The sequence below is a fragment of the Rhinolophus ferrumequinum genome, chromosome 17 (assembly GCF_004115265.2).
Source record: "Rhinolophus ferrumequinum isolate MPI-CBG mRhiFer1 chromosome 17, mRhiFer1_v1.p, whole genome shotgun sequence".
NCBI classification, from domain to species: Eukaryota; Metazoa; Chordata; class Mammalia; order Chiroptera; family Rhinolophidae; genus Rhinolophus; species Rhinolophus ferrumequinum.
This window is the reverse complement of record NC_046300.1, coordinates 10404792-10412394: the sequence shown is the minus strand read 5'-3', so window position 1 is coordinate 10412394 and position 7603 is coordinate 10404792. Positions and strand designations below refer to the sequence as shown.

Below are 7603 nucleotides of genomic sequence, written 5' to 3'. Positions count from 1 at the left end.
TTTTTTATTCTTTTACCTTGAAGTGGGTTTCCTTTTATGGTAGTGGGGGAGGGGGTCGAGTTTCTCCTTTTGTTCTGCCGGTAATCATCCCTAGATGTTTACCTTAGGCCGCATGGATGGTCTTTTGTGTATTTTTGCGCAAGCCACAGCCAAGGTCATTTTCACGCCATGTATCTGTCTCTTGGTCAGTACGGGCCCCAGGGAAATGGCGCCTCTTTTTTAAGACAATATAGTAATTCGAGGGTTTTTCTTTGTGCTATAAGGCAAGAGTTTTTGCACATGATGTGTTACCTACAGCCGGGAGACTGTCAGAAAAGGTGTGCACACACTGCTGACATTTCAGGAGGAGACCACGGGCCTCCCAGACAGTGGAAGTGGGAAGTTTTCACCACAGTGTTGACTTTTGATGGATTTTTAAAGGGGGAAGAGGCAACAAAAATCTATTCCACCATTTCCTCTGTCCCCAAAAACACTCACAAAGAGCCTCACGGACACCAAAGAGGGAGTTTGACGTTACTATTTTAAAAGGACTAGCAGAAAAAGTTTTGATAGAATGGATCAAAATACATAAGCAGTTAAGACCTAATGCTGACGTATCCTCCCGTAACCTGGTTCAGTTTTGGGGACTTGGGCACGGGTCCTGATTTCCAGGGAATGGCACAGGGGCCAGAAGCAGGGGGACCTAAGGCTGAGGCTCAAAAGAAGGTGAAAGTTGGAAGCAACCTTGGGTCTGGAAGCTCCACTGTCTTGGCAGATCACGTCCTGAGCAGGAGAGCCCAGGCTAGGCACCTGCCACCTGTCCATCATTCACTGTCTCAGGTGAGTAGAATCAAGGTGGGGGCCACTGGGGAAGAGGGGAGCTGCTGTCATGGCTGTGAGGATACCTGTGACCTACTGGGACCCCTGGCCTTGGTCCCATTGCAACCCAATTCTACAGTTGAGGAAGCAGAGGCGCAGGAAGGTCAAGTAAGCTGCCTTAGGCCACACAGCCTGGCCCTCTGTTTCCAGAGCCATGTGTCTTTGTGCTCCAGAATGAAGACAGTGACCCCATGACCCTGCTGGTATTTACCATGTGCCAGACACTTGGCCTGTGTCATCTCATTTAGGCACAGTGGAGCCCTGGGAAGGGAAGCAATGTTGTCCTTTCCATTTTCCAGGTGAGGAACAGGCTCAGAAAGGTCAAGAAAACTTGCCCAAGGTCTCACAGCTGGTGAGTGGGCTGTCAGGCTCTAAAGGGCGGCTTCTAACCCTGCTGGTGGGCTTCATCCTCCTTCCTCCTTCCGGGGCAGCTCTCCCCTCACCCACCAACAGCCTCCTGCGTGTGAAGGACTGACTGCCTTCAAAAGGTTCTACCTGTCTTCTGCTTGAAACACTGGCATTTGGGGAGAGAGAACACTGGAAGTGAAAGAAAAATAAAAGCCTCATGGAGTGAACCTCCAAGGTCTTTCCCTTGGGGCCTGACTCAAGTGGAAGAGAGTGAGGATGTGTATGTGTGTGTGTGTGCAATTGACTTAGTTCATTCTCTTCTACCTTTGCCCATACTATTTCTTATACATCACCTGGAGGAATACCCCACAATGTTTAGAGGCCATAAGACAAATAACAGCAAACAAACAAAACAACCACCTTTCAAGGACTAAACCATTCAAAAATCAAAAGAATTGCATATGTATAGGAAAGAATGTGAAAGTCCTTTATAATGCTATCCCCGGAGATAACCACTCTTTTTTAATGATTGAATATTTTTTCTGATTACAAAAGCCATAGACATTTAAAGATACATCAAAACAAACTGAGAGTCAATAAAGGCTTCCTTGGCATCTCACAGACATAACCACTGTTTACTCCTGGTTTATTATCCTTCCAGATTTTCGTGTTTTTTTAACATGGATGAAACATTATGACTTACTCTGTAATTAGCCTTTTCATTTGATGTGGTGAAAAAAAAGAATCGTTCCAAATCATTAAATGTTCTTTACAGAATCATGTCTTATGCCTGTGTGTTCCACTGAATAAGGTACCATGGTTTGTGCATTCAGTACCTTCATGTTGGGCGTTTTGATAAGAGTAAAATGTGAGAAACCAACCTCAAGACTGACTCCTCGTAGCTAAATCTACGACCCAGGAGTTCCCCTTTTCGGAGTGTGTCATAAGGAAATAATCTTGGATACGCACATTTTTTAGGGCTTTTGAAATATCCTACAAAGTCACCTTCCCAGATGGACTGTGCCAATCCCTCCAGCAGATGTCCCCCCAGTGCTCGTTCCCCACCCCCAAATTTTCACCAACACTGCGAAAAAGACAAGCTGGGGGAACAGGAATTGTAGCCCACCAGCCCCATCATTTCCCGGGGGGGGGGGTCAAAAGGAAGCACTGGACGAGGACACACCCCCCAGCCAGGCCCAGAACCCGGGCCTCGGGACTATCGTGCCACCTCCTGGATGCCAGTAGGGTAGAGAGAAGCAGCAGGATGCAGCAGAGGCTGGGCGGCCTTGGAAGGCGGGAACGGGTGCCAGGCGTTCCCAAGAAGAGAGGGCCATGCCCAGGAGATCTTGGGGGTATGATGCCCAGTAGGCCGTGGGTGTGGGCAGCCCTGGATCTGGGAGTCACCCTGGGCAGACCGATTTGCGTCTGCCTCGGCACTGCACTGCCATTCAACCTGTGGGACCTGAAGCTGCTCACTTTTCTGTGTCTGGGACTGGTAAAATGAGGAAGCCCGGCTCACACCAGGTCCTCTTGCCAGCCGTTTATGCTTGTTATGAACTGAATTGTGTCCCCCAAAATTCATGTGTTGAAGCCCTACCCTCCAGTGACTTAGAATGTCACTGTATTTGGAGCTAGGACCTTGAAGGAGGGAATTCGGTTAAATGAGGCCATAAGGATGGAACCCTAATCTGATAGGACTGGTGTCCTTTTAAGAGGAGGGACACCAGGAAGGCACACAGAGGACAGGCCATGTGAGGACACAGGGAGTAGGCAGCCATCGGCGAGCCGGGGAAAAGGCCTCAGAAGAAACCAAACATACCTTGATCTTAGACCTCCAGCCTCCAGAACTGTAAGAAAAGACACTTCTGTTGTTTTTACCACCCCGTCTGTGGTCTTTTGCTATGGCAGCCCGAGCTGACTAATAAGATGCCCTAGTTATGGGGGCCGCTGCTGCCTCCCCTGCATCCTGAGCCACAAGTATCAGACACCCTGACCTGGAGTTAGGTTCTATCCACAAGCCCTGAGTACTTGGTGTGGCAGACGCTGTGGACACCCACCCGTTATCAGGCTGCCTCTGGCTCCCCACGGCCGTCAGGGACAGCTCCCTGCATGCTGACTGCATCTACTCTCAAGCTCTGCACCTCACACTCTGTCTGGTGCCCCAGAGCCTGCTGGCCTCTGTGCACACGTGCCCAGAAGTGCCCGGGAGCCGGTGTCCCAGGACTGCCTTCCACCAATGAGAATGGAGGTCAACACTGGGCCAACATTCTGCACAGCTCCTCAGATGGTCCACGGCAGGTTCGGGCACCATGTAGATCACCTCCCTGGGGCTCCTTGATTGGCTCATACTCCTCCCTCAGTAACCCCTCTACCCCAACTCCTGCTTCCTTGGATCTCCTCTCAAATAACCTACTTGTCCCAGTATCTGCCTTTCAGGGCACATGGGAAAAAGAGCTGTGATTTGAACCCAAAACAGACCCAGGGGCTGATACATACACACCACCCAGATGGGACATATGCTTTGGGACAGTGAGCAGCCACTGAAGCTGCAAAGCCCAGGGCCTTGCCCCAGGGATGGTGGCCGCTGAAGCAATGGCTGCTGCCACAGGACACTGACGCAGGAGCATCCAAGCCAGACAGATCGGGGTTCAAATCCCAACTGTGCCACTCACTAGCAGGGCAACCTCAGGGGGGAAATAACTTGCTAGGTCTCCATTTCATCAGCTGTGGGCATGAAAATAACACTGACCTCACAGGATCCACAAGAGACTTGGGGAAGATAGAACAGAGAAAGTGCCTGGCACAGGGTGTGTGCTCGGCAGAAGGCAGCCACCCTCTGCCTGAGGCAATGATAGAGCTGCATGCTCAGATCTTTCCTCAAGAAAGAAGTTGCTGGTCAGCTGCTAGGAGTGCAGTGATCTGACAGCCTCCAGCCCTCAGCTTTGCAGGCAGCCCACAGCTAATGACTGAGCACTGCAGAGTGTGGGGCCGGGAAATTCAGTCCCCACACAGAACTCTGAGGGAAATCTTTGCTCGGGAGCTCCCCACTCACTGGACCAGCTGAGACTTCCTCAGACCCACATGGCCGTCTGAAGGTCTCATCCAATCCTGCATCTGCCCCGTTTTACCTTTCACAGGCATCTCAATGCTCCACTCTCCAACCCCTGCTCCCAAAATAAACCTCTTTCACGCCTACTTCCCTCTCACTTGGGTCCTCTGAAAAGATGATGCTAAGACAGCTTTCCCTTCCTCTTACTTCTGAATCAAACCTACTGTACAAAGTGGCAGAACAGAGAGAGGTTTCCATAGGGCTTCGTTTGAGAATCTCTAGGCTTTTGATCCCAGTGGGATCCCTCCAAAGGAATGAGGATCAGTCAGGGCTCTTCCATTGCAAGCAATAGAAATAGACTCCATTTAATTTATAGGAAAAGGAACGAGAATTTATTAGCATGCTATGGGATACCCAGAGACTTTAAGGAAAAGCCAAAGAACCAGGCTCTAAAAAGATAGGGACCCAACCACCTGGAATTAGTGAGCTCTTTTGTTTTGTTCAGGACACCACTGTTGACATCGACAAGTCAAGTTTTAGTCTTGAAACAACCCACTCAGAGTTCAGATTCTAGGGACGAGGTGTCTAATTGGCCCAGGAAGTGGAGGGGCACTGAGGGGAGTAACTCGTCTTCCACTGATGGACAGAACCACTGACTGCATCCAAAACGAGACCAAGACGCCTGTCGTTAGAAAGTGAATGGATCTGCCAGGAGGAAAAATGCCCACCCTGCCCCAGTTTGTGCCAAGAGCTCAAAGCGATGTATCTGCAATGCATTTCCTTCTGTTTGCTCCTGCCTACACCACTATCCATCCCTCCCCTAAGTTCGAGCTTCTTGGGTTCAATATCATAGTGCCTCATCTCAATGTTTTTCATCTCCCAAAGTATCAGATATTGACTCAAAAACTCTTGTTGAGGGTGTAGTAAACTGCCTCCCTTTCCTTCAAAAGAGAACTACCCCTCCCTCACCCAACCCCTGCCTCCACTCTCTACTGTGATGGAGAGCAATGGGGCTTGACAGTACCGATTTCGTCGTCAGGCTTAGGAATTTGGGCAACCTTTCAACATCTTCATAAACTATTTCACATTCCTTTAACTTTTCAGATTAAGCTCCTTACTCCAACTTGAAAGCACTTTTGACAGTTGAGGAAATTCATTAACATGCAGAAGGCTGACAAGTCCGCCAGGAGGCCCACAGCAGGTGAGGTGGTACTATGCCATCTCCTCTAGGTGGGCATCCAGCTTCAGATGCTGAAGGCCACTGCCTGCCAACACCTGTAACTTTCTGCCTAAGGACTTTTGTGGGGTTTTGTGTGTTTCTTTTCTGATTGCTCACAGGTCAAGCTCAGAGTGTAGGGAGTTAATGCCCCACCCAAAGACAGAAGGGGATTTGCTAGATACACCCACAAGCTCCCTTGCCCCTTGGAGAGAGAACATGGTCCCCCAAAGTTCCTCAGGGGACAAGGAAACTAAGCTCCCCTTCTCCACAGCATAACTTTTGAAAATGCACCTTAACTGGCTGTCTTCCCTTCCCCACTCTACTGGCGTTTCTTTGGATCGCTCCCAAATAAATTACTTGCACAGAAATCCTTGACTCAGTATGTGTTCCCCAAGAAGTAGACTTCAAAAAAAAGCCCATCTTGAATCAGTTAAAGTTTCTAGCCAGGAAGACTTCGAGAACAGCAGCGCCCCTCTACAGTGGGCAGGAAGGGCCAGGCAAAGACCGCTGGCCAGCTGGGGAAACCTGCCTGTGCGAGCTACCTGCCTTCTGCTCTAAACAAGGAGCCCCGCCCTGGGCACAGAGCTGCAGGGTCTGCCCTCTGGTCCTGTGGGGCTCCTGGAGGCTGCTGGGAATTGAAGGGATGCAGATGCCAACAGCCTTTCACTGCCTATAGGCACATTTCACACTGACAGGCTACCGGGGGTGTAGGACTATTTTTATTTAAAACACCAGTTGCCATAGTAACATCCACATGACCCAATACTTATTCTAAGTCACACAGAAAATACCCCTGGGAAGGGAGAGAAAGAAGCTCCACGAGTGTGCAGTGCATCCCTGGGAATCAAACAGCAAGCTGCAGCTCCTGAGAAAGAGAAGTCCACACCAGCCCCAGTGTCTGAGCTCCTGCCCAAGTTTTCCAGGGTTTTCACTTTGCAATCAATGAAAAGGTGTGAGGGCCTGTGGGGAGTGCTGCGATCTGCCCCATGTGGCCTTGTGAGCTTAGCTGTTCCTGGAAGTCCAGAAGCTTCCTCTGGAGTGACCTATTCCATGGGTCAAGGTGGGCGCTAAGAACTTGGCCCCGGGCACAGGCTGGTGAAGCTGGCAGGAGGACCTCCTCCCAGTCCTGCCCGGCTTTCCACAGCATACTCGGGGTACCACAGGGCCCGACAGAGACCCCATCCCCACAGCCCTGCAGCAGAGACGGGGCTCCAGGAGGACTGAGCCAGACCAGCCCACCTGGAGAGCACCCCAAAGGAACAGCAAAGGAAAACATGGCAAAGAGTTGGCTTTTAAGAGCCAGAGGGAGAGCGTGTTCTATAGCAGCCTCCGCCACGCGTGTCCTCTCTGACCCTGCGCCCCATTTCAGTTTGTGCGTACCTCTACTGGTTTCTTTACTTCCCCATTAGCATAAAGCCCAGGGCTGGTAATGTTAACATCTAAGGCCCTCAGAGGAAGCCTGAGTATCCCCATGAGACCTGAGGGGGCTTAAAGGTCATGTGGCTGTGGCGTTTCAGCATAATTAGTAATGAACATGATTAGTAATTAACAAGTAATTGTTAACATTATTGGGGGACATAGACCATCATCCAGGAGCACCCACTGAACAAATAACACTGCATCTTTCCCCTCCCACAGGAAATTCAATAATAATAATGACAATAATACCACAGCTCACATTGATTGAACACAATATATGCAAGTGCCTGATTCGTTAGATCCTCACCATGATCCCGCCAGGTCCCCTGGTCACGTACCGTCTACAAATGGGAGACTCCAGTTTCCCCATCACTGAAGTTAGGTAACGTGCACAGCAGCCATGGATGGAGCTGTGGCCCGAACCCAGACCTGTCTGGCTCCTGAATATGAGCTTTTACACATCAGGCTATGAAAGTGCTCACCTGGGACTGCCTTGCCCAGGAAGACAGTGACAAAAGAGCAGATGGAGGTGTGTGTGAAAGCACAGAAGAGCCAGCTCTGGTTTTGTGGGTGACAATAGATTGGACTGGAGGGCGTTAAGGGCTGGCTACTTGTCTGTTAGTCTCAGCTCTGCCTGCTCTTGTTATTGTCTCTTCACCCCCCAGGACTGGTTTGGCAGCCGTAACAACTCCTCTAGACTATCGATGTCT

The 7603-nt window shown here is 50.2% G+C and overlaps 1 pseudogene; it reads right to left on the bottom strand.

The window, feature by feature from the left end:
- Positions 1 to 2422: 2422 nt before the first annotated feature.
- LOC117037127 (tubulin beta chain-like) overlaps positions 2423 to 7603 on the bottom strand; it is a 37330-nt pseudogene continuing 32149 nt past the window's right edge.